This window comes from Ovis aries, chromosome 5 (assembly GCF_016772045.2).
Source record: "Ovis aries strain OAR_USU_Benz2616 breed Rambouillet chromosome 5, ARS-UI_Ramb_v3.0, whole genome shotgun sequence".
NCBI classification, from domain to species: domain Eukaryota; kingdom Metazoa; phylum Chordata; class Mammalia; order Artiodactyla; family Bovidae; genus Ovis; species Ovis aries.
This window is the reverse complement of record NC_056058.1, coordinates 59,762,088-59,774,171: the sequence shown is the minus strand read 5'-3', so window position 1 is coordinate 59,774,171 and position 12,084 is coordinate 59,762,088. Positions and strand designations below refer to the sequence as shown.

Below are 12,084 nucleotides of genomic sequence, written 5' to 3'. Positions count from 1 at the left end.
TCTCCTCCTGCCCTCAATCCTTCCCAGCATCAGGGTCTTTTCCAGTGAGTCAGCTCATTGCATCAGGGGGCCAGAGTATTGGAGCTTCAGCATCAGTCCTACAAGTAAATATTCAGGGTTGATTTCCTTTAGGATTAACTGGTTTGATCTCCTTGCTGTCCAAGGGACTCTCAAGAGTCTTCTTCAGCACCACAGTTTGAAAGCATCAGTTCTTCAGTGCTCAGCCTTCTTCATGTACAACTCTCGCATCTGTATGTGACTACTGAAGAAACCATAGCTTTGATTATGCGGACTTTGGTTGGCAAAGTGATGTCTCTGCTTTTTAATATGCTGTCTAGGTTTGTCATAGCTTTTCTTCCAAGGAGCAAATGTCTCTTAATTTCATGGCTGCAAGTCACCGTCTACAGTGATTTTGGAGCCCAAGAAGATAAAATCTGTCACTGTTTCCTCTTTCCCTCCATCTATTTGCCATGCAGTGATGGGACCAGATATCATGATATTAGCTTTTGAATGTTGAGTTTTAAACCAGCTTTTTCACTCTCCTCTTTCACCCTCATGAAGAGTCTCTTTAATTTCTCTTTGCTTTCTGCTATTAGAGTGGTATCATCTGCATATCTGAAGTAATTAATATTTCTTCCAGCAATCTTGATTCCAGCCTGCGCTTCATCCAGTCCAACATTTTGCATGATGTACTCTGCATATAAGTTAAATAAACAGGGTGACAACATACGGTCTTGACGTGCTCCTTTCCCAATTTTAAGCCAGTCCATTGTTCCATGTCTGGTTCTAACTGTTGTTTTTGACCCACACACAGGTTTCTCAGGAGGTAGGTAAGGTGGTCTGGCATTCCCATCTCTTTAAGGATTTTCCACAGTTTGTTGTGATCCACACAGTCAAAGGCTTTAACATAGTCAATGAAGCAGAAGTAGGTATATTTTTTGGAATTACATTGCTTTTTCTATGATCCAGTGGATGCTGGCAATTTGGTCTCTAGTTCTTCTGCCTCTTCTAAATCCAGCTTGTACATCTGGAAGTTCTTGGTTCACGTACTGCTGAAGCCTAGCTTGAGGGATTTTGAGCCTTACCTTGCTCGCATGTGAAATGAGTGCAGTTGTACAGCGGTTTGAATATTCTTTGGCATTGCCTTTTTGAGATTGGAATGAAAATCGACCTTTTCCAGTCTTATGGCCTAGGCCATAGTTGGGCTGAATAAACATTTGCTGACTGAATGAGGGAATAAATGAATAAGAACTGCACTCACAGCTACCTCCGTGGCTGTCAACGCCTTTTCTTACCCTGGAGAAGCTGTAAGGGACTAGGATTGGAAGATGATGTGGTTCTAACCCTCTGCCCTGCTACACTCCAGCTGAGTGGGCTTCACAGGGCACATCACCTCTCTAAACGAGGCGTGCTGGTGGTCAGGCCTAAATGAGCAGGGGAATCTGAGAAAAGGCTCTGGAAGCAGGAAAGAGCTTTAGCTGGTAACACTGCTCCTCTGTGTTTGAGGCCAGAGTGGCAAAGGGCCGCATTCAAGGCCACACAGCCAGTGTGTGGGGATGCCAGACTCCCACCCCCCTACCCCCTGCACAGCTTAAAGCCAACAGGCCCACCCAGGCCCAGTGAGGGCACCATCTACCTGGAGGTGGAGGAGGAGAGGCGAGGTGGCTGGGAGCATCCAGCCTCAGGCCCAGAGCCAGTGCTGGGGTAGGCGGGGCCTCCTGGAGGAGCCCTGAGTGGGGCCTGGCAGCTGGGCGTTGGGAGCCAACTGGCGAGAGCTGGGTGGTGGCAGGCCTGTTCCTCATGCGCGTGACAGTCTATTTTTTAATCAGCACCCTCCCCCTCCCCCAACTTCATGTGCCGTCCTCAGAGGCGCCATGTCAGGCATCACATCCTGGCTGAGAACAGGGGCCACCTTGGCCATCGGTGGGAGTGTCCCCAAGTCCCACATCCTCATGAAGCCCATGAGTCCTGAGCATCCTGGAAAGCATGAGAGGAGACTCGGGCCTGGGGCCTGTCCCTGGACTCTCTGACCTCAGTTTCTGCCATCCATCCAGTGATGGAGTCATGCCAGACTCCGTGGGGGGCGTGTATTACAGCTCCAGCTTTGGGATCCACTCAGGTGTCACGACCGACACTAAGGACGCCCGCTCATCAGGCCCTGGCAGAGCCTCCCGTGTCCACAGCACTCCCAGTGCCCTCGATCCTCCCCAACCTGCTCCCAGAGGAGGGAGAGCGGGGAAGACAAGAGGCTGAGTTGGCTCAAGGGTGCATCTCAGAACCCCAGACTCAGGGAGGCTCCTCCTTCCAGCACCTACGGGGCAGGGATGATGAGGGTCAGAGGGGAATGAGGGATGTTCTCAAGCACGTGGCTTGGCCCCTCTGAGCCTCTGGCACTCCATAAGGCAGGAGAGAGCATGCTGTACAGGAGTTAAACACACAGGCTTTGGGGCCAAAGGCCTGGGTTTGAACGTGGCTGGTCACTAGCTGTGTGACCTTGGGAAGCTCACTTAACCTCTCTGTGCCTCTGTTTCACATCTGTAAACTGTTGATAATAATAGTACTTATAATAGTACTTACTTCATAGAGTTGCTGACATGTAAAGAATTTAAAACACTCTGGCACACAGTAACCCTAAAAGATAACTATTTCCAAGAACTTTGGCTTTTATCTGTCAAACACTTAGTCTCCAAGAGATTTTATTCCAGAGGATTACATGCAGTCTCACGTAATTCAGTCTCACGTCAGCCCCCTCTCCTATCTCTGGGGCGCATCTAACCTGTCCCCTCCTCCCCCACCCTGGTGGCTGCCCCTCCTGCCAGCCCAGTGGTTTTCGTGTCTGTCGAGCTCTTTCCCACTCACAATCCCCTTCCATCCTTCCTAGTCCATTCCATAGTAGCTCAGAACCGAAGCCTGAGCCCCCGAGGGAGCAAATGATTTGTCCAAGACCACCAGCCTGTTAGCTGAGGCAGGGGGTTCAAGTATCTATTCCTGAAGCTCAATCCAGGCCCTATCCACTATACTGTGCCCATCCTCCCACTATCAAAACCTGTTCCTGGCTAAACGTCAAAAAGTAACGTATACTGAGATACGAGTCTTGAGCGAGTGTCCGTCTTCTCCAGGGCTTGCTATTTTAACAGAGATCAAAACATGGTAATACTATTTAAGAGGTAATAGTTATTTTTATCTTCGCATTAAATTTTTAGAACAACAGTACAGGATAGGGTCTGCTATTGTTTCTGTGGTAATAGACAAGGAAACATAAGCCGAGAGAGGTTATGTAACATGCTCAAGATCTCCCAGAAAGCCAGAGAGAGTCCAGGGGTCCAGCCCCAGGGTCTGTATATCAGGCATGCAGAAAGTGGCTAGCACAGGAGTAGACAGAATTTTGCTTCACCTGCAGCAGCCCTAGAGGGCTGGGTAGGGTAGGGTCGGGTCAACACACCCCTATACTACACTGCCTCACTGAGTGGAAAAGATGAAGCTAGGATGGTGGAATTTCAGGCAGCAGCCAGTTGGTGAAGATTTCATTCCGGAGAGAGGGATTTTGTGCACCTCTGGAGTTACAGGGCTTGGAGGCTGTCCCCATGCTGACTCCTCCTCTGGCCGCACTGGGTAGCAATTGAGCCACAGTGTCCAATGACAGTTCACAAAAGACTCTGAGCTCACACTCACAGGCCTAACTCAGCAGAGCCCAGCCACCCCATGACCCTCACGGGCCTGGGATCCTTTGGGTTCACAGCCCGAAGCACTGAGGGATGAAGGCATTTTCATAACCCACAGCCCATGCCCATCCAACTCTGCACCCCCAGCTCTTGGTTTAGAGTATTTACCATCCTCTGAAACATCTTTCCTCCCAACCAAATTCTTACCATTCTTCTAGACCCAAGTTCTGGACAAGCCAACTCCACAAAGCCTGCCATGACCACACCTTCAAATACCATTCAGGTTTCTGCTCAGGTGTCCCCTCCGGTGAGAGGCCTTCCCTACCCACCAGCACGAAGAAGCCCCTCTAAGTGCTCGCCAAATTTGCAACATGGCTTTTTGTTGTTTTTCCTACAACTTTTATCTATCTAAAACTGTCCTGCCAATTTCTTTGCTTTCCTTTTTCTTCTCTCTCTCTCTCAAAATGCAATTTGAGGGCAGGGACTTGTCTATCATCACTATTGTAACCCCAGTGCCTAAGGACCCTGCACCCCCTAATTAGACAGGGACCCTGAGGTCCATACAGGGATTCACCCAAGGTCATGTGGCAGGCAAGTGGCAGAGGTCAGCCTGGCACCTGCACCTCTGCACTGGGGCCCCCGCAGCACGAAGCCCGCCCCCATGCCCACCCCAGCTAACCCTCTGCTGACCTGTCTTTTCCTTGCCTTCACACTACAGTGGGGCCAGAGCCTGCCAGGCCTGGACTGCTGAGCCTCTCCACTGCCCCAGGGGCCTTCAGTGCCCCAGTCTGGGCAGTGTGGCCTGCTTCCCCCTCAGTCCCTCCCTTCCTGGCACCAGCAGCTCCGATGAGCTCATGTCTGGGAGCCTGGGAGCTGCCCTGAAGGAGAAGGTGCCTCCCAGGCCAGGCCCCTAGGCCGGGAGGTGTGTTCAGCCTGGCCCACGGCTGTCCTGGCAGGTGGAGAAAGTGGGCTGACCCCTGCCCAGCCCAGTGCCCAGGGATGTGGGGTGGGCTCAGGGAAACGAGTGTCACCCAGGGAGATGAGGCATGACTAGGGCTGGAGAGGAGACGTGCAGGGGGCTCTTCTTGCACTCTCCCATCTCTCCAGAGGCTCCTTGGCCACACTGGCCCTCCTGCTTGTCAAGGAGCTGCTCTGTCCCAAGGAAAGGGGGCTCTGCTGCCTTCTCCTCACAGAACCCCTGGAGCCAATCTCTTCCGCTCCCTGGTCTCAGTCTCCCCAGCTCTAAAATGGAGAGATTAGATAAAATGCTGACTGAAGAGGCTAGGGATTAGTTGGGATTAGGCCAGGCTAGAAATGCCACAGGGTTTTTTGTCTTTATTTATTTAGTTTTCTTTTTTTCTCACCTTAGGGGAAAAGTAACAGATAACAAGGGAAGGAAGGAGTTAAAGGTTTTATTTTAACCATGTAAATCCTGATTTCAACCACAGTTTCATTTAGGTACTAGACTGGAGAGAAGGGGGGTGGTCCCAAGGGCCAGCCTGCAAAGTGGCAATTGGGAGCCAAGGTTGGCAGAGCAGCAAACAATTCACTTTGGGGAAGTTCTCTGAATATCTAGGGTGATCTGAGTCCATTGCCCTCATTGTACAGATAAGGAAGAGAGGAGGAACCAGTGCAAGATCCCACTGGGAGACAGAGGCAGGGATTCCCGCCCCATGCAGACACAGTGTTTTCATCTCCCTCAAGGTGCCACCCCACTGTCTGACATAACACAACAGGTCTGGGAGGAGGAAGAGGGCATCAGTCTGTCTGTGGTGCTGTTCCCCGAGACAGGATGGGGCCCAGGCCTGGGGTTGGGGACAGGCAGGCTGGCGCCTGCAAGGCTTCCAATCCCTTACCTAGCCTACCCTAGTCCCTCTGAACAGCATCCTATCTCATCCTGATCCTTGCACCATGACAAGGGTGGGGTAACCTCTGACTGCCCCTAAAGCCTCTACCAGTGGCTGCTGTCTTCAATGCTGGTAGCCCCTCAGAGGCCACCCGCCCACCCTCTCACTGGAAGTCGGAGAGGGCAGGGTGCTTGCCCCAAGATCAGAGAGCAAAGTGCTGGATTCTTGTGCCACCTGCCACTCGGGTTAGGGTGGGACTGGTTTGCATGATGCTTCCCCACTGGCTCTTGTCCTTTGTGAACAACCCAGACCCACAGAACACAGGAAGTCCTGTCCCCGTCCAGAATTAGCTTATAACCTGGAGTGGAGGTGGGGAGGGAGGGAGACGTTCTCCTCTGAGTTCTCAGAAAGGTCCGGTCAGGGCTCTGGACGGAGCCCGGAGCCCGCTGAGGCGGCGGTGCAGTGGTTAAGTTAGATAGGAGCCCCACCCTTCAGCTGTCCGGCCTCAGCAATCACCTTGGCACACAGGCGAATTGTGAGAATGTGATGTAGAGCCTGGAGGGCAGCTCCACCTCGCCCCCGTAGGCACTCAGGAGAGGCCTCGATTTCCCCAGGTGGGGCTTGCGCAGGTCCCCCGCCCCTCCGCCCCCCCGCGCGGTTTGCGGGGGCCCAGATCCTGCGTGCCTAGCCAGCACAGCGCGGTGGGCGCCCCGCCCGCGGGAAGAGGGGGGGCGCGGGCCCAGCACACGCCGTTCCCTCTGCCCCACAGGCGCCCATGTTGGTCAACCCAGCCAGGAGCCCAACCCAACCCGCGGCTTTCAGCTTTCGCGAGTCCAGCCGTTCCCCCCTTCCCCAGAACTGGTGTGGGTGCGCACACCTCCGGCAGTCGCCCACCTGCGAGCCCGGGCTGTCCCAGCCGTGATCTGCTGGCGGATTGGGGCTCAAGGGCTGGATCTCCCACGCAGCCTCGGGGAGTAGGTGCCCGGCGTCGGGGGTGTTCCCCCGCGACCCCCTCCTCCACCGCTGAGCTGCTTCGAGGCTTCGAGATTTCCCCAGCCCCCCTCCTCTGCCGCCCCACTGTACAGGTGGGGAAACTGAGGCCCAGCGTGTAGCAGCCACTTGGCCAAGGTCACCCTGCCTGAGGGGACTGGAGCCTAGATTGCACCTCCACCTGGGCGGCACCCGGACCGACACAGGTGGGAAGGGGAGAGGCTTGCTGGGCGCCGGCACCCCTGCCGGGCCGGCACCCCTCACTCACCTCCAGCCTCGGCGCCTGGTCCCAGATCTCACCAGCGCCGCCACCTCCTTGCACCTGGCCGCGTCCATCAGCGCGCCCCACCCTGAGCGAGACCCCCCGCCGCCGCCCCCACCCCACGCCGGTTGGCCCCTCGGAGCCTCCGCCACGGCCCCCTCCACCACCGCCTAGCGGGCTGCGGGGACCCGGAGCCGGGAGGGCTGGGCGGGCTGGCGAGCCGAGCTCCAGCCGCCCGCTCCCCGGGGCCCTAGCGCCGCCCCGCGCGCCCCGCCCAGCCCTCGGAGGTGCGATTCCCTCCCCCTGGGGCTCAGCCTGCAGCTTCCCCGTGGGTCTCCTCCCCTCTTTCCTCTCCCTGGCCTCACTCTCTGCTGCTTGAGTGTCTCTCTGTTTCCCCAATTTCTCTCTCTCTTGGTCGGTCCCTAAATTCTGCCGCTATTTCGCTCAGTTTCTTCTTGTCTCTCACATCTATTCACCCCACCCACTTTCCTCTGTCCTTCTCATTAACTCCATTTTAAATCTGTCTTTGTGATCCTGTCCCCATAACTGACAGCACCTCCAGTCTCACCAGCCCGTTTCCTTTCAGACTCAGATGCCTACCCTCTCAGGCCCATCCCCTTGCTCCTCAGCAGCAGTAACTAGAATAACCGTTCAGGACTTGGGCAGGCAGGACTGCGCAAGGACTTAGGCAAAGGGGGGGTTGAGGAAGACTGTCACCTCCCAGGCTGTCTGGGGCCATCCCCTGACTTAACTGGTGGGCCAGCAACAACAGAGGCAGTGATGCTCAGAGGCCCATGGCAGGGGTCGTTGTGCATCAGAATCAAACAGGGACGCTGTGGAAAGTTGAGATTTCCACCATCAGGTGCCTCCTCCCAGTGGTGGAAGGGCTGGCAGTGGGCTTGGAATAATAAGCACTCTTCATTCCCCCAGCAATTCTGAAACAAAACTGCACTTGGAAAAACGCTGTCCTGGGTTTTCACCAAAGTTTCCCTGGGTTCCAAGTGCCCCACCCCCCTAACCAGGATGATTCCACTTGCATGGTTTTTCTATCAGGGTTCTGTGTTTCGATTTCTGCTAGAGGAAGTTGGAAATGTGCTGACGTAAGCCCACCCACCTGAGGTTCTGTGAAAGGCAGAGCCGCAAGTGGCCTGGTTTGAGATGTCCCCTTTCCTCCGCAGATGGACTTGGAGTGCATGGGGTCAGTTCACAGACAGGACAAGCCCTCCCCATCTTCTCCTGATCCTCTGCTTGGCTTCTTGGTCACAGAGAGTTCCTGTGACCCAGTGGCTGCTCTTGTGCCAGGGCTGCCCCAGTTGGCATGGTGGGGGAGTGGGTCCTGAAGGGGTTGGGGGATTGGCATCAGGCAGCATATTGCCTGCTCTGTGAGTGCATACGCTATAGCCCAGCCTGTGAGAAAGCAGGAAACAAACTGTGTGGGAGACAGAGAGAGAGAGGGAGGGAGGCTAGGATTACTGCGTGGGTGGGTATGAAAGTGAAAAAGATGGAGAAAAGGAAGGACAGAAAGCGGTTCGGTCTGTATGTGGGCGTGTGACAGTGGGTGTGCAGAGTGGATATGCCTGCAGAAAAAACGTGTGTGCCTGCAAGAGAGATTGCACAGTGTAGGTGTGTGAGCACAGGAAAATGGAGAGAAGAACATGCTTTTAACCTCTACCTAAGGGAAGGAATGTGTGTGGTTGTATGTTTACTGATGGGACTGCTATGTATACAAATTTGATGGATGTGCCCACATGTGAAAGTTAGACCTGCATGAGTGAGGCAGAGGCCTGTGGGAGGGTATGTGGCCAATGCCTACCCTATGCACGCGTGTGTTGGTGTCTGAGAGCACGTACGTGTATGCACATGTGTGCAGATGTGAATATATACCCATGAGTATTTGCGTAAGAGCATGGTGTGGCTCAGACAATAAAGCGTCTGTCTACAATGTGGGAGACCTGGGTTTGATCCCTGGGTCAGGAAGATCCCCTGGAGAAGGAAATGGCAATCCACTCCAGTACTATTGCCTGGAAAATCCCATGGACAGAGGAGCCTGGTAGGCTACAGTCCATGGGGTCGCAAAGAGTCAGACACAACTGAGCGACTTCACTTTCACTTTCATGGTATATAGACATCATTTGCTTGTACCTATGCTTGCAGGGGGTGTGAGCGTGTATGTGTGGGTACACGCGTGAAGTATATGTGAACCTGTGAGCCCTGCCTGTATACCATCACCCCCTATTATGGTCACCTTGGTGAAGGGAGGGAAGGGGAGTAGGTGGGACCTTGCCTCTGGCCTCTCTTCCACGGGCCTGAGGAGCAGGGGCCTTGTCCCTGGCCCAGTGACCACTGTCAGCTCTCACCATGGACACTGACTCCTCTACCTCAACGGGATAGATGTGGCCAGGGGCAGGGCTACCCTGACAACCCAGATCCATACCCCCATCTCCACCCCAGAGGGTTGGAGCTGTGTCCAGTAGAGTTAGAAGGGTCTCCAAATCCTCCCGATACCCCAAGCCCCCAAAAACAATGGCCTGGAGAGGAGGGAAGGTGGGTCTCCCAAAGCCCTGGGCAGAGAAGGGGTTGGACTGGCAGTGGATCCCTGGTCTCCCTGGGAGGAGAGGATATGGCTTGGCAGAATCCCCCGCCATCCCTCAGAGCCCAACCTTCCCCAGCCCCGTGGGTGGAAAACACAGCCTGCTGCCTTGTCTCCATGGAGACAACGCAGCGCAGAGGGTGGTTGAAAGCATGGGCCAGACTTCCCGGGGTTCAAATGTCAGCTCCTCCGCCCACCAGCCTAAGCCTTTGACTTGCCACTTAAACTTGAGATGCCTTAGTTTCCTCATCTGTGACGCAGGTAAGAAAAGCGTGCACTTCTTAGGGTTGTTTAGAGGATGGGACGGAAGAGCCCACACAAAGCATTAAGCCCAGGGCCTGGCAGCTGAACTGGGAGGTACAATCCCTGGGTTCCAGCTCTGGCTTTGCCACCAGCTTACTGTGTGACCTTGGACAAGCTACTTGCCATCTCTGGACTTTAGAATCTCCACAAGATTAACTATAGGATGATTTCAGTAAGCCCTGCCAGTTACGATCAGCTGAGACTCTGTGGAAAGGGCTGCGAGGGCTCTCTGGTGAGCTATAGACTGACTAGCGCTGATGAGGAGCCCTAGGTTAACTTTCCTTCCCACGTTTCTTCTCTCAAGTTGGCAGCAGTTGATGGCAAGGAAGTTGAGCTGCAGTCTGCTGCCCACTTCATCTCTTTGCATCCCCTGACCCTCCAGCCTGCTAAGGACCCCATTCGACCCTGCTCAGTTGGTACCCAGGCCTTAGAGAAATGGCACTGGATCCCACCTACCCCAAGTGCTGGATGCCCAATGGCAGAAGATGCCTTGGCCCATGCTTAAAACTTTCAGGGAGCACTCAAGAGAGGCAGGTATAATTGTGGAAGGATGGATGTAATTGTCTGAAGATGCTTATAATCCTTTGGCGGTAATGGGAGGAAGCTTTAAAAGGAAGCCCTAATCCACTAATAACCTGGCAGCTCCACAGGCCTCTTCCCTCTGGATCTCCAGGCAGAGAGAAGGGACTGTGGCCACTCCCTTTCCCAAGGGAGCAGAAAGGCTAGTGTAGGCTCCGACCCAAGACCACCCTGGTTTCTGCTCTCTTGCAAGACCCAGCTTCCTTTCTGCCTCTGCTTCTGAGAAGTCTTCCCTGCCCACTCCATCCTCCTGAGGTCACTTCTGCCTCTTCTGTCCTAGGAAATGTTCAGGACAGAACTAGATAACCATCTGGCTAGATGTTAAAGAGAAGAATGAACCAGATTGTGAGCAAGAAGAAAAAGATCATAGTCTCAGCTCCAGTGCTGACTAGGACCTTGGGCTTAAGTCTCTGAGCCTCAATTACCTCACCTGTACAATGGGGATAATAAAACCTACCTTGAAAGGCCAGAGTAAGATCAACAAGAATGAGATACTATGAAATGGACCAGCTCCGTGTGAGAAGCCAACAGAACCCATTAATGGTTGTCTCTGCATACACGGTCTCTTCCCCTCCAAGGTGTCAGCAGACAACTCTCTCCCCAGCACTCTCCCATATAGATCCAGAACACAGTGGTAGCCAAGAGCAAAGCCCACATGCAAACACTGTGACTGAATTATGGCCTTGGAGCTTGCTAGCTGGGAATCTTGGACGAGTTACTTATAGTCTCTGGGCCTCAGTCTTCTCGTCTGTATAATGGAGATGGTAACAGTATGTCCCTTAGGGAATTGTTTTGTGATTAAATGAAATGATATGTGTGAAGCTCTTAGCACAGTGGAATTGGCACATGAGTTCAGTTCAGTTCAGTCGCTCAGTTGTGTCCGACTCTTTGCGACCCCATGAATCGCAGCACGCCAGGCCTCTCTGTCCATCACCATCTCCCGGATTTCACTCAGACTCACGTCCATCGAGTCCGTGATGCCATCCAGCCATCTCATCCTCGGTCGTCCCCTTCTCCTCCTGCCCCCAATCTCTCCCAGCATCAGAGTCTTTTCCAATGAGTCAACTCTTCGCATGAGGTGGCCAAAGTACTGGAGTTTCAGCTTTAGCATCATTCCTTCCAAAGAAATCCCAGGGCTGATCTCCTTCAGAATGGACTGGTTTGATCTCCTTGCAGTCCAAGGGACCCTCAAGAGTCTTCTCCAACACCACAGTTCAAATGCATCAATTCTTCGGCCCTCAGCCTTCTTCACAGTCCAACTCTCACATCCATACATGACCGCAGGAAAAACCGTAGCCTTGACTAGACGGACCTTAGTCGGCAAAGTAATGTCTCTCCTTTTGAATATGCTCTCTAGGTTGGTCATAACTCTTCTTCCAAGGAGTAAGCGTCTTTTAATTTCATGGCTGCAGTCACCATCTGCAGTGATTTTGGAGCCCCCAAAAATAAAGTCTGACACTATTTCCACTGTTTCCCCATCTATTTCCCATGAAGTGATGGGACCGGGTGCCGTGATCTTCGTTTTCTGAATGTTGAGCTTTAAGCCAACTTTTTCACTCTCCTCTTTCACTTTCATCAAGAGGCTTTTTAGTTCCTCTTCACTTTCTGCCATAAGGGTGGTATCATCTGCATATCTGAGGTTATTGATATTTCTCCCGGCAATCTTGATTCCAGCTTGTGTTTCTTCCAGTCCAAAGTTTCTCATGATGTACTCTGCATAGAAGTTAAATAAGCAGGGTGACAATATACAGCCTTGACGTACTCTTTTTCCTATTTGGAACCAGTCTGTTGTTCCATGTCCAGTTCTAACTGTTGTTTCCTGACCTGCATACAGATTTCTCAAGAGGCAGG

At 53.3% G+C, this 12,084-nt stretch overlaps 1 protein-coding gene across 3 annotated transcripts in view; it reads right to left on the bottom strand.

Annotated features, from left to right (window-relative positions):
• The window catches only part of SYNPO (synaptopodin), a 60,112-nt gene that overhangs the window by 25,164 nt on the left and 22,864 nt on the right, over window positions 1–12,084 (bottom strand). The window contains exon 1 of one of the 3 annotated variants that reach the window (XM_027970413.3): window positions 6,768–6,951. The exons of the other annotated variants lie outside the window; for them this stretch is intronic. The gene's annotated coding sequence lies outside the window, so the exon portion shown is untranslated. Of the gene's footprint in view, window positions 1–6,767; window positions 6,952–12,084 lie in introns of those variants that run through there. 3 annotated transcript variants of the gene reach the window in all.